This window comes from Dipodomys spectabilis, unplaced genomic scaffold (assembly GCF_019054845.1).
Source record: "Dipodomys spectabilis isolate Male_0828 unplaced genomic scaffold, ASM1905484v1 ptg000276l, whole genome shotgun sequence".
Classification (NCBI taxonomy): Eukaryota; Metazoa; Chordata; class Mammalia; order Rodentia; family Heteromyidae; genus Dipodomys; species Dipodomys spectabilis.
This window is the reverse complement of record NW_024870953.1, coordinates 2,833,239-2,859,550: the sequence shown is the minus strand read 5'-3', so window position 1 is coordinate 2,859,550 and position 26,312 is coordinate 2,833,239.

The following is a 26,312-nucleotide window of genomic DNA, read 5'->3' as shown; positions in this document are numbered from 1 at the left end:
CCATCCCACTTTTGGGCATTTACCCAAATGTTTACAAACAAGACCACACTAAAGCTACCAGCACAGCTATTTTTATTGTAGCATTATTTACCATAGCTAAGATATGGAACCAACCCAGATGCCTCTCAGTAGATGAATGGATCAAGAAAATGTGGTATATATACTCAATGGAATTCTATGCCTCCATCAGAAAGAATGACATTGCCCCATTTGTTAGGAAATGGAAAAGCTTGGAAAAAATTATATTAAGTGAAGTTAGCCAGGCCCAAAGAAACATAAGTCTCATGGTTTCCCTTATTTGCAATATCTATTATATGTATGAGTCAACTGGAAAAGGTCAGATAATGTGATGTTAGGAAAATGAACCCTTCGATATGTATTTTAATGCTTTTTTATTTCACACATTTGTTTCTAACGCATTTATAACATTATCTCTTTGTTGCTTTGTATGTCCCTCCCCCACAGTATAACCCCTGCCTTCACTATATTTTATGTCAGTATAACTTGTGGTGGAGATGGGGAAAAACAAGTCGTTTAAGGATACAGGTGGACCTGTTGCAACAATGAGAAGTACAAGTTGTCATGTCCAAAACGAGCTTTACAATGTTGGTGCGGGGGGCGGGGGGGGGGGTAAGGGGAAAGACTGGGGGGGGGAGGCTGGGAAGGGATGTGAAGAGTAAACAAAGGAGGAGCCTGCAATGCTTGATAAGAAATATACGCATTATCTTGCCCATGTAATTCTAACCCCTCTGTACTGTATGTTCACAAAAAAATTAAATTAAATTAAATTTTAAAAAAACATATAGATGTCGCTATAGAATATTGGTTCACCTGCTCACTAAATTCGTGTGTAAATTCAAGGAATACAGGTCAGTCAGACCAATCTCGTAAAATGGTGTAGCTTGAGCCCTCATTCTAGATTTTAATCTTATTACCATGCATAGTAGTGAAGACAACATAGCTATTCTATAAGAACAGACACATAGAAGAATGTAACAGAATTGTCAAAAAATTGTATTGTCAATAGATTTGTCAATATTGTCAATAGAATTTGAAAAGGATGTCATAAGCTTATGAAATAAAAATAAAAATTGGATGTACTGGCACTATTGCCTCTCTTGATTTAAAAAATGATCTTAGCCTAATATCTCAATCCTAATACAAATTTTAAAATAAAAAATGATTATCAAAAATGTGAGATGTGAAAACCTATAAAAATAAATGTAAACATTTATGACATTGCATCAGTAAAGCTTTCTAAAAATTTGACATTGAAAGCATTAGTGGCTAAAAAAAAGCAAGACTAAACAGGATAATATCAACTGATAACCTTTCATAATTCAAAGGAGACTATAACAGAAGTGAAAACATATCCAACAGAGAGAGGGCACATATTTGTTAATGCTACAATGTTAATACTACAATGATACTGAGTCTTAACTATTTTTGTATCTTCTAATTCTATATAAACTTTTTCCTGAATAGGATATTTCTTTAAAGAACATATGTAAATTAATAGTCAATAGGAGGAGCATTAAGTTCCTCTTTAATATATAAGAAAAAAGAAAAAGAAAATTCACTAGTATTACCATAATATAAAAATACCACACAAAATATAGTAATGAATTTGTGGAGAAATTTATATCCCCCACATAGCGGATCAATTTGTATAATACTGCAATCATTTCAACAAGCAACTTTTCAAGTCTTCAAAAGGTCAAAGAGAATTGTATATGATCTAGACATTACACTTCTAGGTATGTAGAAGTAAAATACTTGTTTGGACAGGAAATGTAGTTCATTGACAGTGCAATTGAATAGTACGTGTGAGACCCTGGAAATAAAACTCCAAAAATAAATTTTAAAAAGACACACTAGATAAATTCCTGTAAGTGAATTTATATCTACTTTAATGTCTGTTCTAAATTTTACAGAATTTCTATTTGAAGAAATACAAGTTTGTTAAATTTAGGCTTGGAAAACCTATGAAGGTACAATTCATTTCCAAAGCACTAAAATATATACAATAAAAGGAGATATGGGAAGGAAATGGAAAGGGGAAACAACAAGGAGGCAACAATGCTTGATAAGAAATGTACTCATTATCTTACCCATGTAATTGTAACTCCTCTGTACGATATTCTCACAATAAAAATAAAAGAACAGCAACAAAGATAAAAAATAAAATAAAATAAAAAATAAAAAGGAGATAATATATTGCATGTGAATTACATGTTAGCAAGAAAAAAAAGGTATTGTTAAAAATTCTTCACACAAAATGCAGAATATCAGAAAAGATGTTTTCGATGTTGGCTAAAAACTCTTTGTCAATGACAGCTTTTAGAACAAAGATGTGATTAGTGTTCATTTTGAGTTTATACAGAGATAATTCAATCAAAAAGTGTATGTGATACCTGGAGTACCTAGGAATAATGTTTCACTTATAAGTAATTGATAACCTTTTCTAGAAGAAACATTAACAAATGACAGAAGAAACAAATCTGTGCATCTGAATTTATGAAAGCCATACGTTTCTTGCTCAATCCAATTGCTTTTCTCTACGTTGCTAGGAAAAAAAATGTATTCTCAAGATAACACCCAATAGCAATGAAAAGAAACAAAATACAAAATAACCTTGATTTATTTGTGAAAATAACAAATGAAATAAAACAATTCTACTTAAGGGACTCCAATATTAGTATATATGAAGGTGTTCCTGAATGCCAACTTCCATGGAATTTTTGGAATTTTAATTTCTATAAACATCATAAAACTAGAATAAGAAAACAAATTTAGTGTTGGAGCGAATCACCTGGAATAATTTTATTAATTGTTTTGAAATTACAAAATAATTGATACCATTAAAGAAAATGATCTTTCTTTTGGAAATCATTTAAAAATGTGTATCACTTGTTATAATTCAAATACCAAGCCAGAGTAATTTTATGTAATCATTACAAATATCATTTTATTACTATCATAAAATAGAATAAAAGCCATTCTCAATATATTACCTACCTATCATTATTCTTAATTCCTAATGATTACGTCAATATTTTAGACAATCTAAATAGTCATGTCTTTAACATAGACATAAATATTCTATGCTTTTTACTTAACATTTTCCAGGGGCATGTATTCATGTTCCTAAGAAATGTTCACAGCAGTTAAAAGATGCTTTTGTGAAGTTAATGGGATACATTGTGTTGTTGTTGTTGTTTGCAAGGACTGGAAATAGTCCGTAAGCCTTTTATGCTCAAGGAGAGCACTCTACCACTTGAGGCATAGAGCTAATTCCTGTTTTTAGTGGTTAATTGGAGATAAGACTCTAACAAGTACTTTTATGCCTGGGCTAGTTTTGAATACAATTCGAAGATCTTAACACCCAGAATAGCTAGAATTATAGGTGTCAGTCACTGGCACTTGATTTGCTGTATATATATATGAAGGCAGACAACCTCTAAAATATTATGCTACTATTTTTGACCTTTTTAATTTTAGAGGTATTCAGTTTATTTTTCTAAAAGTTTCCTAGAAAAAAGTAATTAAAATTTCAATAGAACTTCAAGGGAATTTTAGAGATACACATGATATTTTAGTAACATGTACAGTATATTTCTTGAAAAAATTCTGTTCAAAAAATATTTGTGTGTAATGACAGGGAGAGGGGAAGTTAATTTGTACGGGTTAGGAAATTGCAATGCTTCAAAATTCTATTCAAAAATTTGTTGTAAGAACATAGTCAAGCTACCTGATATGGTATATTTTGTTTGTTCAAAATTTTAGAACCTAGTCAATATACCTGATATGGTATAGTTTTTGTTTATTTGTTCAAAATTTTAATATGGATACACGCCCAGTGGTAACATTAAAATTATTAATCAAAAGACAAATAATAGCAAAACCATAAACATATATCAAACTTTCAATAACTAACACTAATGATGCTAATAATAATTCTGATGAAGATGATGATGAATACAGGGTACCCTGATAATGACAATGTTGTGATTGAAAAGGAAAAACTTTAGACATCTTTGAAACTAGATTTCCCACATTGAATACAGGGTAACTGTATGTAATATAGTTACATACAATAAGAATCACAAGAGAACAGTTTCGGTATCAAGAAATACAATCACATAAACTGGTAGAGATAGTAAACCTTAAGGTTCTCATGTAGTCTTTCTAATGTATACTCACTTTTCCTGGTGGTATTGTTTACTTATAAATAAAATTATTTATTTCCACATTTTGATGGACTAAGGTGTAATTTTCACCTTAGTGTGATTAGTTCAAATAACATTTTCATATTGATACTATTCAAGAACCAAAGTTTTCCAATGATATGTTAAGAGTATGTTCTTCAATACTGCTGTAAACACATGATAGAATTTACATAATACCACTTACATATCTATAGTTGCCTTAAAAGGACACAGGCCTTAGAGAAAGGAGATAAATTAATTTTTATGTCTCCGAAAACAATTTGTGAATTTATACCAACAAACTGAATTTGATTCTTTCCTTATTTGTAAGCTAAGGTGGAAAATGTAAGGACTCTACTTTTCTTTTTTCTTGTTCTAGAAGTCAACAAATATATTCTTCAATATTTCTGGTAGATTACATCCATTTACAGATGAGAAATATAAGGTCAACAGTCAATGTAGTGAGTAAATAATGACACTAGAATTTGTGTGAGAGAGGAAGTGGCGCTGTAGCTCAAGTGGTAGAGAGCTTGACTTGAGCAGAAGAACTGGGGAACAGTGCTCAGGCCCAGAGATCAAGGCCCATGACCGACAGAAAAAAAAAGAATTTGTGTCTGAGCTCTTCACTCTGTGTGCTTACAAGGAGAGTAATTTAGTGATGAAGAGGATCAATATGAAAAGACTATGATGAAAAAAGCATACTTTTTGTAAATGGTTGTCTTAGGACAAGGTGACCAGTGATGAGTACATGAAACAGGCTGTTTCAGGGCATAAATAGCAATATATAGAAATCATATTAGTGACAGAAACTGAGAAAATCTTCACCATTCATCTAATCTAATGGGTGGTAGTAGAAGGGTAAAAGAAATCTAAAGTGTTCTACATCTCTGGCCAGACAACTGTGTTAGTGATATTCTTGGTGATAAGGACTACAGGTGGTAATGGAGGATTTAGGTGAAAAAACTCTGATAGTTCTAAAGTTTATATTAAACAGATGCAGAAATAGGTCTGTTTAGGCATCACCAAAATATACACGACCATGAGTATGCAAAATAATAATTAGGGAGACATTATTAAAGGGAAGAGGAAAAGGAAATTTATGACACAAGTGTGAGCAATGTGAGAACCAGTGTCAACAAGATAGGAAGAAAGAGATAAGGAAACAAGAAAGTAATAAAAAATAGATTTACAGAAGTAAACAAAGGAAAGAATTTGCAGGAAGAAAAGGTCAAAACTGTTACAGAGATATTGAAGGAAATATGCTATTTAGATATGAAAACTAAAAAGACATAGACAAGTTCAATAAGAACAGTGTTTTAGTGAACTGGTAGACATGAAACTCATATTGATAAAATTTTGAGAAATGAATGTGAAGCCATAAAATTCTCGATCCATGAATTCAACAGATCCTGTTGATTTTAAATGTTGGAAACAAATGCTTTTATCTTGACCTGAGGAGAATTATATAGATATAACTGTCATGAACTTTCCTTAGAGGTATTTTGTGAATATTTTTGAAGACTTTGTTTAGCCAGGAGATTATAGGTTGAGCTACAGAACAGACAAAACTAATTTGTCCTATAGTTAAAATGAACAACCATTTTATCCACATCAGTTTGGGATTTTATTGAAATATCTTTAAATAAGTTTTGGTATCTTATCAGCCTATTCATTATATATGTAGTACAAGTAACACCAAGTATTAGATTGAACATACAGCTTTACTGATGTTACTGAAGACTCCGCGAATTGATTCTTCTTTATAATAGAAATGCCTCAATAAGCATTGACACATCATAACTGCCATATACTCTATTTAAGTCTAGTTCTTGTTAGGGATATCTCCATGCTGAAATAACGCTTTCAGTCAACCTTTCATAAATTCTTATATGTAGGAAGTGCTCTTATAAACATCAAGATTTTATTGAATGGAAGTTCTCAGTCATTACCCTCAGTACTAGGATTAAATGCCTAAAAAGATAAGACATTTTTCTTTAATAACTTTCTTTCATTTTCACATACATATTTGCAAGTAGGGAAGGATTCTGATGTAACAATAATACAGTGGTGACTTGTAATATCACAATATCTAGGATCTAGTGTTAATTCGGATACTTACTAATCAGCTCCAAATTTTGTGGATATTTATATTTCTCCTCTGTAAACTAATGAGCTCTAAGAAAATGTCCCTAAGGAGCCTTGCAATTCCAACATCACTATTTGTCTCAAAATGCTTTAAATTCTACATCCTCTAATGTGGGCATAGGGTTATACTCTGGAACTTTACTCCGCAGAGAGTGTGTACTACCCTATTGCTTAACATGGCAAAAGTACCTTCATACATAGACTGGACGTGTGCAAATAAGAAGTGGTAGTTGAACAATGTTGTTAGCAGTTTGTACAGATGAAATGGAAATAGAGCAACTATGAACTCAAAAAGAATGTACAAAAAAGACAGAGGCCCAAAGTAGAATGTGCCAAAAGGAAATGCTGAAGCTTATAAGTCTTCATATATTTTGGAGAAAAAGCCAAGTAAACATTCTGCATGTATCTACATTCAGTGAGCGGTATTATATTGGTCTCTCATTTACTTGGAAGTTATATATTATGTCTTTTTATACTTTAACTGGGGACAATGATCTGCTGTCAGTTATTTTCTTCTCCCCTTCTTTTGTACTTCCACTTACATAAGTTTTATATAACGAGACATACTTGAGCTTGCATATTTAAATTCTTCAAAATTATCTGAACTACATCATACTTCTGGCAGCCTCCAATATCTTTCTCAAGTGAATATTTTGTCACTACCATTTTATCCTATATGATAATGGATATCTTCCTGCCTAATTCAGTGCAAGATATACATTAGAATCATCCAGATATCTCGACATTTGTACGATGATAAAATCCTATCTTACTTAGAAATCATGATTTTAGAATATCGGGTGAAGTGGCATCTGTCATTTTGAATGACCATAAGTGATACTTACATGCAATCATGTTTAACCAATATTCCACTCAGTAGATAGAAGAATAGACAAAATGATATATATGCATATATATGTATACACACACACACACACACACACACACACACACACACACACACACACATAAACGGTGGAATTCTATGCTTCCAATTCATAAGGAAAAGGAAAAACTTTGAAAAATCCTACTAAGTAAAATAAGCAAGACACAAAGAAACAAATTCCGTGGTTTCCCTCATTTATAATAACTAGGAAATATATAGGATAGTCATAGCAGATGAGGAGAATTCCTCAATAGCTATGTATATATGACCATATAAAATGATGCTGAGCAAAATAAACTCCTAGATATGGAAAGAGAGGTTTTTCTTTGTGGTTGTTGTTTTTAATGTTCTATGTGATTTCTTTTTTTTTTTCTTTTCTGTTTTCCCCTACTGTATTTGATTTCAGTATCCTGTGTATTTTATATACATTTATCTTAATTTGTCAAGGGATGAGGAACAATAAAACTGTGCGATAATGGACAAAGGGCAAACCAATGCAATGGCAATGCGCACAAGACAACAGGTTGTAAATTTTTTGGTTTGTTTTGAGACGAAATTATACTACCTGGTTCCGGGAAGGTATCTTTATATAATTCCACTCTTTAATATCCTGTCTTAGTCTGAGTGCTAGAATTCTAGGCTTGTATAACATTGTCCTGCCAAAGTTGTTTGGTTTATTTAATCTAGATACAGACTAACAATTCCGAACTTCTCTGATAATATTTTCCACTAAACTGATGGCTCCTACTGTTTATGTACTATTTTCAAAGATGTTCTAATATTTGACACAGGATATGAACATTTTCAGATACACTTGTAGGGGTCTCTGATTCATTCCTCCATGGATGGATCCCTTTAATAATGATTACTTGACTTTCTTACTATCTGGTACCTATCTATGTAATATTCTCAAGCTTTTTTGAAAAAAGTTCACGTTAGGACTTTCTAATATTAAAAATTATTACTTGTTTTTAGTCTTACTCAGGACACATTTTCTACTATTTTCTAACTTTTGTATACATTCTGAGAGTTGTTTCATATGTGTGTTTGCACACTTCAGTTCCTCTGTGTGTATGTGCATGGTTGTATGTATGTATACAAAAACCTCAAGCTCTTATTCAGCAATCTGGCTCATAAATAGTATCCATCACTTGAGCTATTCCAATTCAGCTTTTGGCTGCTTAATGATAGATAGTGTCTCAACGACCGTTCTGCCCACGCTGGATGCACACTGAACTTCCCAGACTCCTTTCCATTCTTAGGCTTTATTTTTCCATGAGTATCAACTTATAAACTAGAAACATTTTTGTAAGTGTAAAGACTAAACTGTAGCTCAGATTTTTAACTCAAGAATTCATATAAAGGTAGATGAACATACATTTTGCATATCCTGAGTCTATTCTGTTAGAAATGTGATCTTAAGCCGGGTGGGTGCTGGTGGCTCAAGCCTATAATCTTAGCGACTCAGGAGGCTGAGATCTGGGAATTGCAGTTCAAATTCAACATAAGTAAGAAAGTTTCTGAGGCACTTATTCACAATTAACCACCAGAAAAATGGAAGTGCCTCTGTAGCATAAGTGATAGAGTGCTAGCCTTGAGCAGAAGACAGGAGGGACAGTGCCCAGGCCCAGAGATCAAGCCCCACTACATCAAAAAAAAAAAAAAAGAAAGAAAAAGATTTGTGATCTTAGCTATCAGTTCATTTCTAGTATAATTCCCACTCTCTCAACATGGCCTCTTTTCCAGTTAAGTCCATGCTCTTATATCTGACTTGCTTTGGAACCAGAATTATTCTTCCATTCTACTTTTTACAAATTTTCATGATTAGCTACTATGATTTAGAGCTGGTAGATGGAAGAGAGTAGACTCATCCCTTATGTTCCACTTAGTAGTAATGCTTTCTCTATATCACTCCCATAGATCTATATGCTGGCCTTGGATTTATAGTTTCAAAGTTGTCTTATTTTCAGAGTCTTCTATAATGTATTGAACCATTATACTTAAACACAGAACTTTTCTTTCTCCTATTATTCCTATTGTTTTTCTACTGTTAACTTATGTAAACTTGGTAAATAATGCAAAACACACACACTCACAAAAACAATATTTCTGAGAACTTTCTTCACACTTAAAATTGGTCTTAATTTAAGGAGCAATTAGGAAATTTGAACTTGATGTACTCCAAGATAATGATTTTTTCATATTTTTATTGTAAAAATGGTGTACAAATGGGTTAGAGTTACATAAGTATATTAATGAATACATTATCTATCGAGCATTGTTACGACCTCTTTTTTTTTCCCCCCTGCCAACTCTTTTCTCCCTACCTCCTCAATTCCCAATAAAAATATGAAAAAATCATTATCTTGGAATACATCAAATTCAAATTTCCTAAGTGCTCTGCTCCACAAGTTGTAAAGTTCGTTCTCTACATAGTGTCTTGTACATTTCATTGTTACAATGGGTCACACTGTATCCTTGTTTCAGCATTTTATTTCCCTTCTACTCCCCACATTAGAAAAATATATAGGCAAGTTTGCAGGCCACCGAAATTAAATACAGTGAAAACAGGGGTGATACCGTGGATGAAGAAAATAGTAGGGAAACAAAATAGCACATAATACAGGTTAGATATATTAAAAAAATAGAAAGAAAGAAAAAGCAGGTTGTGTCCATATCTTAGGGTTCGTTTTACATAACATCATCTTAAATGAACATATGTACATGCATAAATTGCATATTTTCTCTTTACTAAGCTGTCTCTGAAACGCATGTTACCTCACGTCCAAAGATGTCTTTTTGCTATTTCAATGACGCCAAAAAACATTTATTTTACCTCAAGAAACCATAGCTTGTTACTAGAAGGAACTGTTACTGCAAGTGGAAACTAATCCCAAGAGAGGAATTGAACATAGAGAAATGACAAAGTTCAAGTTAATTTGTGCTGTCCTTTTTAGTGTACAAGCAAAGAATCCAAGGCTTGAAGGAAACTCTCTACCTGACTTGTTCGAGTGTGTTCTATACTGACATAAAACCAAGTCGTTATGTCGAACAATAAACTTTACAACTTTGGTGTGGGGAAAAGGGGGAAGGAAGATTCGGTGGGGAAGGGGGGAGGGTGGGAAGGGACGGGAAGGGGAAACAAAGGAGGAGGCTACAATGCTCGATAAGAAATGTACTCATTATCTTGCAAATGTAATTGTAACCCCTCTGTACAGTATTTTCTCAAGAAAAACTTGTCTGTGAACTTCTAGTTGAGAGTATCACTAAAGGAAACAAAATGCCATTTGAAGGCCAGCATAGAAAAAATGTAAATAACTGTTTTAAAAAGTGTTCTACTGGAAAGGAACAAAGACATGGAGGTTTTAAAATGTCTTATTCATGAATATTTCACTCCTGAAATAATTCTCTTGTTGCAGGAATCAGTTATCAATTCCTTTAGTCTGGTCCTGAGTTCTCCATAGCAATAAGGATTGAAAAAGGCAGGATCCAGTGAGTATGATCAGCAAAAGCAGCCTCTTCCTTCTCAAACCAGTCCTTTAAGGATGGTCCCAAAGAAATATGTGGGTTTTTTTGTTTGTTTGTTTAGTTTTTGCTCAGAGGCAGGTCCCTGAACAGTTGTCTTTCCTGCCCACTTGCCCCCAAGCTAGTATTCTACTGTTTCATCCAAAACTACACTTCTGATTTTTTGGTGTTTAATTACAGGTAAGAGTTTGACAGACTTTCTTGCCTGGTTGGCTTTGAACTAATATAATAAGAAAGCCAAGTGTCATCAATTGTATGGACTTCTCTTTTGAACCAAGAAATATTAGGTGAAGTTTATTATAAGGCTAATATTTGGCAATTCTTAAAATAAGAATATGTCCAGCAAAGAAGCCATAAGTTAAATAACTCGGCAAAAGTAGATGCACTGAGTCCTTTTGGAATTATTTTTTCTGCTTGAGATGATTACATTGCTTTCATTGTTCCTTTTGGGTAAACTTAAATTCATATTTGCACATTTTTTGATGGTCGTGGGGCTTACACTCTGATCCGGGGTGCTGTCCCTCAGCTCCCATTGTCTGTTCTACCAGCTGATTTGTTTTCCTTTAGCTATAATGATAGCATATTTCCAGAGGGAGCCTTCTTTCAACTTATACACTGGAAGAATATAGCTTGTGATACTGAAGCAAAACTCAAATACAGAAACATACATATAACACAGCAAGAATTAAGGTAATAATAGAATATGATATTAAGATAATAGTTTCTTACCATTCTTGTATACCTTTATGATAGTTGACTATAGCACACGAGAATTTAACAAATTCCAAACAAGAACTAAACAAATAGGTAACATTTCCTGTTTGAAGCTATTTTATTTTTTATAAATAAGCATTCTCCATGAGATCACTGGTGGGGTTATCTTTTTCTATAGATGCGTTTAATCACTGTAGAGCACTGTATCTAATATCCGCAGACTTGTGATTGAGATGAGGAAGAACAAAATATCTAGATTTGTCTCTTTTCTTCTTATCCTTTTACTAGTGTGAATTCGCATCCTTTTTCCAAATTCTCCTATTAATATGGAAAGAATGACACATTGTGGATAGCAAGAATTTCATTCTTTCAGATATAGATAAAATAAATCAGAATGACTCAAGGAAGAGTATAAACATGATATTTTTCCCTTCTGGTTTCCAACATTGAGTCTGAACATGACTCTAAATATCAAATAAACCACTTGAATGGTTATTTTTTTTTAAAATGTAGTTTTTATACTAAATAATAATTTTAAAATTAAAAAAAATTACTAAATAGTCATTTCTTGTTTGCTTTTGGGAAGCATGAAATAAGAGTGCATTAACACTGTTGAGAGGCTAAATTTTATCAGAATTTAAACATAATGAAAAATACATGATTTTAAGATAAACAGCTTGTAGGTACATTTTTAACGTAACATACACACAAAGACATCTTCTTTCTTCTTTTCCTCTCCACATTGATTCAACTTCAATAAGCAGTGCATGTCATTTAAATAGCTGTGTTTCTTTCATAAATAGATTAGACATAAAAGAAAAAAGAGAATGAGCATTGGGGGTACATTCGTTAAAAAAAAAAGCAGTCAAATAAATACTACCGATAATTTCAAAATAATAACAATCAAATGCTCTTGAAAAGAAAAGATATTAATCAGAATGTATATGGGAAGGGATGGGAAGGGGAAACAAAAAGTAGGCAACAATGCTTCATAAAAAATGTATTCGTAGGGCAGGGAAGGTGGCTCAGTGGTAGAATGTTTGCCTTGCACGCATGAGGCCCTGGGTTCGATTTCTCAGCACCACACAAGCAAAAAGGAAAAGGCCGGAAGTGGCGCTGTGGCTCAAGTGGTAGAGCACTAGCCTTGAGCTGAAGAACTGCAGGACAGCGCCTAGGCCCAGAGTTTAGGCTCCACCACTGGACCCTCCCCCGAAAATAAAAAAGAAATGTACTCGTTATCTTGCCCATGTAATTGTAACTCCTCTGTACAGTATTTTCTCAATGAAAAAAAAAAAAAGGAGGGGATAGTGCGAGAACTGCTTCAGGTGCTGCTTTCTGGCATTTAGAATTTCTAGCATATGACAAATGTTTTAATCAGGATTAATTGCTGTCAGGGACTAAATTGTATTCTAGTTTTATTTCATTGAAGAAATATGTTGTTCAAAATTACTGAAAAGATAGCAGGTTATAGTAGAAAGAATGCTACACACTCAATGTGGTAGGCAGTAAAATACCTTCCGAAAATATCTATTGTCCCCAATTAGCTAATCCATCAAATGTAGATTTGCTATATACATATATGTTTGTAAAATAATCACCTTTCATTACCCAAGGAACACAAATTCGAATAATTATCAGATGGAGGAAGTATACTTACATTTGTACTTAAAAGTCCCAGCTGTATTTTGAAAAGGACATGATAAGGTAAGAACCACCAGAAAGATGTAAAGATGCTACTTTAGAAGATAAAGGAAAAGACAACAACCCAGATTCTTAATTTGTGGCAAACAAAACAGAAAGTAAATGCCTTTTCCACTGGAATCATCTGAAAAGTATTTCAGCTCTCTCAGTGGCTCGCTTTTAATCTAACGAGACTTCTTTTTGATTTCTGTCCTTTAGAAATGTAAAATGATAAATATGGATTATTCAAGCCAATTAACTTGGAGAAATTTGTTACAGGAGATTTGGTTTAGTAAACTAACTCAAATACAGCGTTTTCCTTATGCAGCTACATGGATACCACATGCCCTAGTTTCTGAGAATAAGAAAAAGTTGCCACTGGCATTGTACACATGTATGATGCACATACTACTAAGTGGCTTGCATTAATGAAGTCTTGAAATTCTAAATAATATTAAATAAGAAGCTCCTTATCTTTATTTTCACATTTATGGATCCATGAATACCAAGTTATATAGAAGGTCAGGGTAATAATATGGAAATTAAATATGTCTCTGAATATTATAAAGATAAGTTATGTCATTTTGAGTTACATTTTCTAAAGTAATAAAAGATACGGTAAAACAGGAAGAGAAATTCAATTTTCTATTAGGGAATTAGAGAATCCAGTAAAGATAGAGCAATCCCAGGATGGTATAGAATGTTATAGGCTCACTCTATGGTGAAAAAGAAGATAACAAAAATGGGTCCCGTAAAACAATGGGAAACAAAATCTACACCTACAGATTGTGAGACAGCTAGAAAATAGTTTCCCCTATGAGAAATCTTTGATATTTTAGGTTTGTTTACACAGCAACTTTCCTCTCTTAGGTAATGACTCTTTATTAATACTCAAGGGTTTGCAGCTTATAACCCAGCAATAAATAATGCTTCTAAATGTAAACAAGCATGCTACTAAGAGTACCCAAGGCTACTTCCATTGCTATAACTGATACATAAGAATTACCTTGGGGTATATTCAAACAATCTTGAACTTTTTCATTTCTTTCCTCTTCTCCAACTCAAGAAGTCCTAGTCAAGGTATGTAAAACATTAATTAAAGATTTTTATATGTCTTATTGTTCACATTAAACAAGTATACTTTTCCTCTTTGCAAGCCTGACTTTTAAGGAGTCAGACCCTCACAATTACTTTATAGACAAAATTTTACTGCTTTGGCTTAGGTGTTTTCCTGTCTTTGGGTGTTGTTTTCTATAATTTTGGCAACTACATAGAAACACAAGATAAATCCATTATTCTTATGTTGAATTGTTCAAGGTCCAGCTGTCTTCAAACAGAGATTTTGTTTCCTTTTTCACTGCTAATGAATGTTTATTTCTTCTTAAATGATAACAAATTCATTATACTTTAACATACATTCTCATTTGAATATGTGAAAACAGGAGTGTCTGGATTTGCTTTTTAATAGTTTTCAAGTATTTTCCTTGGCTATTTTCATTATTACCTTTCTATTGGTTTTCTACTCAGGAACATAGGGTTACACAAAAAGATCTGCCTAAGATACAGGATGTTAGGCAGAAAAAAACAGATGTATAATTAAAGATTTTCATCTCTTAAGAGACTGAAAATCTCAGAAGACATTTTGCTATTACTGGCATGGTTAAGATGACTTGAAAGTTTTGGTTCATATATTAGTGAAATGCATGTACAATGTTACAGTTGTTTCAAACAATGGTTATGGCTTATACTTTTTTGCTCCAATGAGATGAAACCTCTGACAAGTTTGGAGGGTTAGGTTAGAAGGGTTAATGTTTGAAAGCCAAGGGAGATTCCTAAAACAGCATTTCCTATCAGTTAATTACATTATAACATATAAGTATACAAACATATAAATATGAATTGAGTGAGAAATGTGTGATTTACACAACTGATTCAATGGCAACTAAAACCAGATAAACACTTCTTTATATTTATATGAACTAGTGTATTTAGTGAGGATTTTAAAATATTTAGAATATGTATTTTAACATTTATGTCAAAATATTTGTTTATTTTTAACTGTTTATTTTTAATTTTTGTCGGTCATGGGGCTTGAATTTTGGGCCTGGACACTGTCCCTCAGCTCATCAGCTCAAGATTAGTGCTCTAGCCCTTGAGCCACTGCCAGGTTTCTGGTAGCTCATTGGAGATGATTCTCACCTCAGCCTCCTTAGTGGCTAGGGTTACAAGCATAAGCCACTGGCACCTTGCGACCCAATTAGTTTTTACATATTTATGAAGTATTGAGTGATAATCCCATTTATTTATGTTTTGTAATGATTAAGCTATATTATATCTATTAATTTCTTCATGCATACATTTCTTTTTAGTGAGAATGCTCAAAAACTTATCTTCTGGCTGTGATGAAATAGCTATTTTTTTTGTCGGTCATGGGGCTTGAACTCTGGGCCTTGGCACTATCCTTCAGCTCTTCAGCTCAAGGCTAGCGCTCTAACACTTGAGCCACATCACCACTTCCAAAATATCTATTCTTTACTATAATCGCTTTGCTTCTTGTGGTATAAAATTAATATATTTAATTTTATTCATGGAAGTCTGCTAATTAAAGTTATATAAAACACGAATTGTAAAGTTCCATTACTTCTTTACGGAAACACATATATCTTATTTTAATTTTATTTCTGTGGGAATATGTAATATACATTGATTTAACAGTTAAAATTGATAACAGTTACATTATATCACGTTGATGCAAGGTGTATTTAAAAATTGCACACTTAAAACGAATATACTTCCACTTTCTTCTACAACTTAATTAAAATAACAGTAAAGCAAAGTTAGAAACTCAGGAGGCTAAGACCTGAAGATATTAGGTCAATATCAGTCCAAACAGACAAAAATGTGAAAACTTATCTCCAATTGTCCAGCAAGAAGGAGAAGGTGAGGATGTGGCTCAAGGAATGGAGTGTCATAAGCCATGAGCAAAAAATACACGGGAGACCATTGAATATTCAGATCAAGCCCTAAAAATGGCATATATACACAAGACAACAACAACAAAATTAATATGAACATCTATAATGAAGAAAAATAGTAGGAAGTATCATGTGAAATGTGTAAACATCTAGAAGAGAGAAATCATTTGACAGAATTTTGCTTCATGAGAGGGAAATTTTCACAGTCTCAATTGTACAATCTCATTGTACAGATTTGAGTTGAAATCTGGCTATTGGGTAACCTGAAGGAGTAGATTGGATTACCTGACATAGCAGACATTGCCTGTGAGTATGCACGATCCCACTCTGCAAAATATGAAAATCGTGCTTCTTAATTTGAATAAAACCTCATGTTAGAGACTTTTGGTCCACACAGTCTGAGGTGCTTATTTTGAGGCTTCAGATGAGTGAATTTGTTTATATCCACTCCTGTTCTACCCTCTCTTCCCTTGTGCAGCTATACCTTACTTAGATGGCACAAAGACAAGGCTTTGAACTAGACTCCCATGCCTTAACCTCTCCCTTTCTCCAGCTACAACTCATTTCACGCACTATCTATGTATTAGCGTTAGTCGTTTTCTTTCTAATCCCCACCAGAAAAGTCTTATATTCATGTAAACCCACTATAAATAACCTAGTTAGAAAAGGGAGTAAGGGTTTAGCATTGACTGAGGCTCTCATCTCTATGTTTGCTCCCTAATCAATCTGCTCTATAATATCTTTTTTTTCTTCATGGCTTTTGAGCCCTTGTGTTTCCCCTCAATAACTCTTCCTGTAACATTCTCAATGTATCTGGACTCACATTGAGGTCTTCCATCCATTTGGAGTTGATTCTTGTACAGCGGGGATGTATAAGGATCTTGTTTCATTTCTCTTTGTACAGCCAATTCTATCAGCGCAATTTTTTGTGGAGGCTGTCTTTCTTCTATCCTGCGTTTCTGGCTCCCTTATCAAAGATTATATGCCTATAGGAGTGGCTTAATTTCTGGGTCTTCAATTCTGTTGTATTGATGGAATTCTGTGCTTCCATTGGAAACAATGGCATTACCACATTCCTGAGGAAATGGAAAGACTGGGAAAAAAGATAGTAACTGAAAAAAGCCAGATCCAATTAAATATATGCAGCACTGCATATAGCAAAACCTTTTACAATAACATATAATGAAATATTGAAATGCCTATTGAGGACGTTATACAATTATACACATGCATACAAAACAATATGCTCTATTCATGAGAAAAAATTGCATGGACTTACTTTGGAAACACTAATATTATATGGCAGATATGGATACAATAGACTACATTTTCTAATTATATGAACGTTTTAAAATTGGCACATTTTTAGAGGTAGAATATGAAATAATTGTTACGTAAGGGGAGGGTAGGTTGAAATGATGACAAGAAGTGACTAGTAATAAATATTGGAGTATTTTGAGAAGGTAGGGGTGTTCTAGAAATGAAGGTGATGTTTATACTCCAACTCTTAAATAAAAAACTAAATGTGTGGTCTCAATTTAGACTCAAGCTATGTGGATGGAATTGTTAAAAGAGGGATGATTAAGAAGGGTATTGGCATTTATTAAGAGTGACATTATGTTAAATTCTCTGTACATTCAAGAAATTTAACAGTGTATTGATTAAAAACCACCTTTCCTTGTTTCTAAAAAAAGAATCATTGTACTTTATTGAAGAATTACCGATTGCATTTACATTAACCTTAGGAATAATTTTAGAATAGTAGTGGGTGAATCTGAGTGATAATTCAGAATTTAAAATCACAGAATTCTGTAATGCATATAACTTTAGTATGTTAATGAATAAGACTATCAAAAAATACGACCCATAATATATCTTCTGATTGACTATACATGCCATTGCAAGTCAGTGAATATTCTACAAAGTTATGTAATTTGACGGATGACATAGGATTGAGAAGGATGAGGGATAATGATCATCAAGATGCATTGGATTGGCAATGGAATGTGGCTTAGTGGTAGACTGCTTGCCTTGCATGTGTGCAGCCCTGGGTTTGATTCTTCAGTATTACATAAAGAAATATGGAATTGGAACTATGACACAGGCTTTAGAGGACTAGCATGAAGAAAAGAAACTCAAAGACATTGCCAAGGTCCTACGTTCAAGTCACAGGACTGCCAAAAAAAAAAAAAAAAAAAGATGTGTTCTATTAAGCCGGTCACTAGCGTCTCATATCTGTAATCCTAGATAATCAGGAGGCTGAGAATTGAGGTTTGAAGCCAGCCCAGGCAGGAAAGTCTGTGATATTCTTATTTCCAATTAAATCTCAGAAAAATCTGGAAGTGCTGTTGTGCCTCAAGTGACAGAGTTTTAGTGTTCACCCAAAGGAGCTCAGGGACAGTGCCCAGACCGAGTTCAAGCCTCTGGAGAGAAAAAAGAAAAAAAGTACTCACTGAACACTGTTCATAAATTGCTTTTTCAAACAGCAATTTCCATAAAACTACTTAAAGTTAACTAAAAATATAATTAGAATAAAATGTGAATCATTTTGGGAACCAGATATAGCTAGAATAAAAGGGTAGTATCAGGGACAAAGTAAATTTTATATCATGAAGTTTGAGTTGAAATTTGTTCTTCAGTCTTCTTACATCTTTTATGAACTTGACAATACTCCCAATTATAGGTCAATTTCCTTGAGTATCAGAATGAATTCTGCTGTCTTTTCATAGCAAACCATAAAGGTGTATTTTTTTCCTCTTATTGAAGAACATTAGATATTTTAAAGTAGATTTGTCCAACTATAATATTAATTTAATCAATCATTTCATTAGGGCAATGTTGGTCACATTTTTATTTGCAATAAATCTTATCCCTTATAATAAAAAGAGCATGCTGTGTCAGTCTCTTATTAATATGAGAAAATGCTTTATAAGATTAACTTAAAAGGAGGAAAGATTAATCTTGGCTCCTGATTTTATACATTTCACTTCATGATTTTATCCTTACTGCTTGGGTTGGTGGTGGCACAGTACCCTATGTCAGGAACATTTGATAAAGTATGTGTATTTATAAAAGCCAGGAAGTAAAGAAGAGGAGAAATAGTGGTAGAGGGAGAAAGAGGAGAAGGAAAAGGAGGAGACAGAGAAGAAAAAGAAGGAAGAGGAGGAAAGAAATTTGATCTTACCATCCTCTTTGATCACAAGTTCTCAGTGACCAAATCTCTACAATTTTGCACACTCGAAAAGGTTCACCACCTCTTTATGGCACAATAGTGAAAACTTTCCTTTATGAATTCAGATTAATTTCCAGAGTGCTGGATAGATATTTCCATACAATTGCTATAACTTTTGTTTCTAAATATTTACTTGAATTAGTAAGAGAAGCTATTACGCATGGAGGTGGTTTGGTTATAACATTGCTGGAGGGATGCATGAAATATTTTGAATGCAAGTACATTTTATTTTACATTTAAGGGAGTTTCAAGAGATTTCATTTTGTGACCCTCAAAAATAACTATTTCATCAAACTCATAATGACAAATTTTTCATAATTTTAAGGCATTTCCATTAAATATTTTGTCATGTATAGTGAAGTTCTTTCTTTCTAGTTAAAGGAAAAATAAATACTATCACAATCATTTATTTCTTAATTATTTAATAGAGAGTAAGTGTAATATGCATTTCTTGCCATCCAAAAAATAAGTTATATTCAAGTCTATATGAATAATTGGATAAATGATGGAATATCTTGCTTCAGTTCTCTCATATTGAGATTCATTCCATTTATAAAAATCAATGTTGACATAAAATACATGAAATTCAATGATTCTCAAATGATTGGTAATCAAACCTCAGAAATAAATGGCCTGTAACTACGATTTTTAAATACTCAAAAAATATATGAATCTACATTTTTATGTCAAAAAGTTTTAGGTTAAAAAGGAGAGAAAATCATGTGACCGCAGGAGATAATATTTAATTTAATGAAGAATTGCTTCATTCAGCCTGACAGAGCCCTTTGCTCTTAGCTTACATGAGAAATTTGATTAACGAACTCTTTTTCACTTTTGAATAATAGTGTATTTCAATCCCAAAGATTTTGTCATTTAAACCTTTGAGTGTAATTTTTTTCATAAAAATGAAAAATATTTTTCACAGTGCAGGTTCAGGGGTAGTAACGAAATAACTATCTAAATGTTAATTTGTTAATTTGAGCCTCTACACTTCAAATAATATAAAATTTATTTTAGTTTTAGATATATTATATCTGTGCTGAATATGGGTGTCTCAAGCTTTTAATCCTTGTTACTCTGGAAGCTGGGTTCAAAGTCAGCCTTGGCTAAAATGTTTGTGAGCTGCATCTCAATTAATCACACACACACACACACATCACAACACACACACACACACACATACACAGCCAGAAGAAGAGTTATGGCTCAAATGTTAGAGCAATATCCTTGAGTGAAAAAACTAAGGGATAGGGTCTTGAGTTCAAATAACAAGAACAACACAGACAAAAAATAGTATGCCTGAATTCTTATTTTTGTTTGAAGAAATAAACAATTCATAAAAGTAATATTTGTTACATATCTTGCAACTTTTGTGTCGTTGTTTTAGTACAATTTGTCTTAAGATATAACATAGGCTATTAAAATTAATATTAATCCAGTGAATATTTAAAATTACTTATCACAACTTGGAGTAAAACAGCTGATATTTTTTCTATACACATAAGAAATATTCTGAGCAAAAGAAAGAAAGGAAGAATGAAAAAAGACAGAAAGCAAGAAAGGAAGAAAGAAAGAAAGAAGGGTAGAAAGAAAGGAAGGATGGAAGAAAGAGAGAGGGAGATAGGGATGGAGGGAAAGAAGGAGAAAAAAGAGGAAAGGAAGAAAGGAAAGAAGGACAAAGGAAGGAAGGAAGAAAAAAAACTATTTAATTTCTAAAATCTACTATTTAGCCAAACATAAATTCATGTAATTAGTGCTTTAGTAAATGCAAGGTTGCAATTGTCACTTCTCTGCTTGTTCTTCATGCATGAATGAAACCAACAAATGAAGGATCAAAAATAACACATGAATCTTTTTGCATTTATAGTAAATATGTACATAAATCTTTTTCTCATTTTCTATACATCATCAAATAACTATTTGCAAACAATTTACATTTAATTGTAAATATTCTAAATATTGATGTAACCAAAGAATGTCAATATATTATGTAATGTGAATACTAGTATTTATAGAGTTATTAATATTACAGTCTTCATGTAATATTAATTATAACAATTTTATTATGTATTTTATCAGAGAAACTAGTATCCTCTGATTTTGGTTTCTGTGGAAGTCCTAATAGCAGACCAAAATTAAAATCAAAGGAGATCGGTATTTGTTGGCACAAACGTATATTTCTGAAAGCATAACATATTATTCATATACTCATCACAGATTGTTCTTATACATCACAATGGCCTTAGGAAGGCTGTACCATGTTTATATGGTTACCTGTGATGTGATTCACGAGCCACTAAACAATCACATTTCACTTTACCATCACTATAATTATTCCCATTGCAAAAAGAATCATTCAGATAATTTACATGATATAAACTTGTCCTTAAGTTATCTTCTGTGAAATAATATCCAAATGATACACTACACAAAAGTTCCCAGGGTATTGGATGATGTAAATCCTTCCAGATAGACAAGTTGAAATTCTACTCCCTTTCTGGGGATATTAGAATCACCCTTTCAGAGATGACTCTGAAATAATGACCCTGATAAAAGAACCCAATATAACTATTCTGCCATATGAACGTCCAGCAAATAGATTATAATGAACCAAAAAGGGGACCCCCGTGAGACAAGGAATTGCTTTGCATAACCATTTTTATAGTCACTGTTCATGTTTCTAGAGTATAAATTCCTGATGTTTTTAAGCCACTTATTTTGAAGTAATCTCCTAAAACAGCCCAATGGGTGACAAAAAGCAAAGTAGTTTTGATTTAAATTCCAAAAATTCTGATAAAAAAAAGTTCATAATGTTTTATTATTTGAATTTTATTCTCTAAACCTCCAGGTTAAAAATATTTTTAACTGAGAATTCAACTATCATAAATAATTTTTAAATATTTTTATTATCTTTATGTAGTTGTACAAAGGAGTTGCCATTCACCAAAACAGGTAATGATACATTGCATCTTGATCAATGTCACCCCTTTCAACATTCTCATCCACCCCTCCCAATCAACGCCAGTCCTTATGTATCTCAATATTATGTTATGTATGGAATTACTTCCTATTGAAGTAAGTAGTATATGTGTACAATGAACCTGGAATTGTCTTACCTATTCAACATCTTCACCCCCATTTCACGCTACCCGTTCCTTTTTATATTTCAATTCTGGGCAGTATACAATGGATTCTTGCCTAGAATCTATCCTTTTCACCTTCAATTTCCTATGCCTCTCACATTGCCCCTCACTGTCCTCCATTGCAGTATACTAGCTTTTATTTTGTTGAACTTTGGCTAAGTTTTTAAGAGAGTTATGTATCTTCACTCTCCATAGACTCTGACACTTAAGATAATTCATTTGTATCTCCTTGCATACCATCCAGTGTGTTTACTTTTACATTTGTAGGCACCTTCTATCTACCACAAATGAGGAAAATCTTGCAACCTCTTTCTCTGGGTCTGGTTTATTTCACTTAACACGATTATTTCTAAGTCTTTCATTTTCCTTAAGAATGATGCAGTAAGTTCCAGGAAGATGGTGGAGGAGAAGCTGCAGGCTAAACAAGCTCTTGCATAGAAAGCAGTTTTAGAGTTCCAGTGAACAGTCCTAAGCCAGAGAATCACACCAAGTGTGCCATCACAGTACAAGAGAGTTAGGCCAGAGAAGGAAAATCCAGGCAAGGAGACAGATCTGAGCACTTGCCAGCAGCCGCCTCTGCAGTGGCAGCAGTGGCGGCGGCCATAGCAGCCATACCTGCAACACAGAGAGTCTGGGATGAAGGAGCCAGACAAGGCAGGACAGCAGATTCTACTCAACACCAACAAGAACCGACAAGAAGCAGACAACTTCATCCTGCAGTTCGCAGACCATAGAAAACCCAGGAACCAAGACTCGGCATGAGTAGAAGCCTAACATCCTCACTCCTTCTCAGGGACCAGAGGAAGGTAGGCCTCCCTTCCCCTCCCCCACTACCAGAGACCTCCATCTTTGATACTGGCAAAACATGGCTGAGCTAGCTCCCACTCAGGCCTTGGAAGAAAACTGGAGTCATTTAGCAGGTCACAAGAACCAAACTGATCTGCCAGACTCAGATCCACCCTGGGAAAAGTCACCAAGCTCAGGCGTCAGCCCCAGGAGTGGCTTTCTTCACTGGGCAAACAGAGCCAGAGTCTGCCTCTCCCTTTAGCAATGTCAACAATCAATTGAAATTCAGTAAACAGAAACCCTGAGAGTGGCTGCAGGCTGGGCTCTGTGAGTTTCCCACAAGCTAGCCCTCCGTGAAAAGCTACTGTTTGCTGAAAGGCCTCAACTCTACCCAGAACCTAGCCTCATCACAGCATCTCCAAACTTGTGGAAATAGCCATCTCCCTCTTTTGTGATAATCAAAGCAGATCTCCCTCCCAATGAACTAACCTGGGAGGAAGATCACAAAATCCTGGGTAAAGCAGAGCATTTTTCTGCCTGTTCAAACAAATTGACTTAAGAAACCAAACAAGCCACAGGAAAATCAAACACCACAAGCAGACCAGAAACTCCAACAAGAGGCTGGTTACAGACACAAGGGAGATACAGGATTTTCCCACCCATCCCCCCACCCTCAAAATCAAATAAATTTTATTCTTTTTTTTTCTTTTTTGTACCTTTTTAAAAAAAATTTCTAAAACAATTTTTAAGTTTTAATTTTTACCTTTTTTGAAAAAAAATATTTTCTACTAACTTTTTATTCTTCCTCTTATACTTTTTCATTTAGTGGTATATGTGTGTGTGCGTTTTTCTTTCTTTTTCTTTTTTTTTTAAATTTTTTTATTATTTTTGTTTTTTGTTTAGCTCTATTGAACTTCTGATCTTTTTTTTTTCTTTCTCATTCTTTTCACCTTTTCTTCTCTTTTGCTCTTCTTTAGATGACTTAATCACTGTTCTGCACATCCTCAGATATACCCATATTCGATATATAGACTTATCCCTCTTTTGTACACACTTAATCCATTAATTTATTACTTAATTTAAAACCTCTTAGAATGAAATTCCTTTATAGCAGTACTACCTCATTATACCTATATTATATTTTAAATATTTTTATTTTTAAGTTTTTCACATCTTCTTTATATCCCTCCCCTTTTCTCATTATATGCATGCTCTTCTCTGAATATTTTATTTTTAATTTTTAAGTTTAATTTTTAATTTTTACTCTTCTTTTTTTTCTGTTCTCTTTTTTTCCCTTTCTCTTTCTTTTTTACTCTCTCTATACTTTCATCCTATCCAACCTATTTCCTGCTTTGAGATTAGGACTTAGTTAAGTGAACTATCCCGGTGCCTTCCTACATTTCTCTATTCCTAATTTTACCCACATCTCTGTCTAAACCTAATAATTTCTGGTTTGCCAAATTCTTCCTTGTGGTTCGTAGGCCGTTAAGATATAGTTGTTTGATGTTGAATAGATGTATCTGTTGAACTAGATTGTATCTGCAAACAATTGACTGTGCAAATACAGACTTTGGTTGATGCATGCCTTAATATAGTGTTCTAGCACAAAACTGGTGATATTTTCATTGCAAATGGCTAGAAAGCCGGAAAAACACAAGAAAAATGGCAAGAGTGTGTATCTCAACTCCCACTAATGATAATCAGGGGACAGAACAGATAATGAATAATCCAGAGGAGAGTTTCCAAATAGCTAAACAAACACTGCTGGCAAACATGAAAAATGAAAATATTGAAAACCTACAAAGGACTTGTATGAGCATGATAGGGAGAGAGAGGAGGCAATCCAAAGGTTTATACTAGAATATCATGAGTGTGAGGAAGTTATTCAAAAACTGATACAGGATTTACGTGAGCAGCTTGAGAACACTCAAAGAGAAAGGAAGGAATGGCATGAGCAGGCTGAGAACACTCAAAGAGAACTGCAGGAGTGGCATGAACGTGAGGAAGATAAGAAAAGAGTAATACAGGAATTGAGAGAACAGGATGAGAGTACACAAAGAACACTAAAGGGATTCATGGAATCCACTAACAAAGAGCTGAAGGAAGTCAGGGAGACCACAAAGGGAATGCTGAATGGAACCCAACAGAAGGAATGGGAGTGCAAGGAAAGCATAAACAATCAACTAAGTGATTTGAAAATAAACACTGAACACCAAATTAAGGAAGTAAAAAAGTTCATACAAGATCTAAAACAAAGCTTCAACAAAGAATTTGAAACCATCAAGGCTGAACTATTAGAAGGAAAAGAAATAAAAAACAAAGTGGAAAGTCGTGACAGCAAGTTAAACCATGCAGAAGATCGAATCTCAGGGATTGAAGACAGCCTAGATATTATAGAGAAAGAACATACAACCATCTTGACAAGTCCAAGAAATATGATAGATCTATCCAACACTTGGAAGACACCATCAGAAGGCCTAATCTGATGATAATGGGTGTACAGGAGCACCTAGAAATAGAAGTTAATGGTCTAGGAAATTTATTTAACAGGATCCTAGCAGAGAACTTCCCAAACATGCAAAAAGATAGGCCTATTCAGATACATGAAGCTTTTAGAACTCCAAATAGACCAGACCAGAATAGGATATCCCACTGTCCCATTATAATCCAGACAGGATCAATTCAGACCAAGGAAAAGATCCTTACAGTTGTCAAAGAGAAAAGATTAATCACCTATAAAGGGCAACCAATTAGAATCTCCTCAGATTTCTCAGCAGAGACAATCAAAGCAAGAAGAGCCTGGAATGATGTATGCCATGCCGTAAAGACAAACAACTATCAACCAAGACTACTGTACCCAGCTAAACTCTCATTCAAAACTGAAGGCCAAATAAAAATCGTCCATAGCAAAGAGAAATTGAAACAGTATATCTCCACCAAACCAGCCTTACAAAAGACTCTTAAAGATGTCCTTCACATAGAAAACCAACAAGAGCACAATAAAGGCCAAGAAACCTC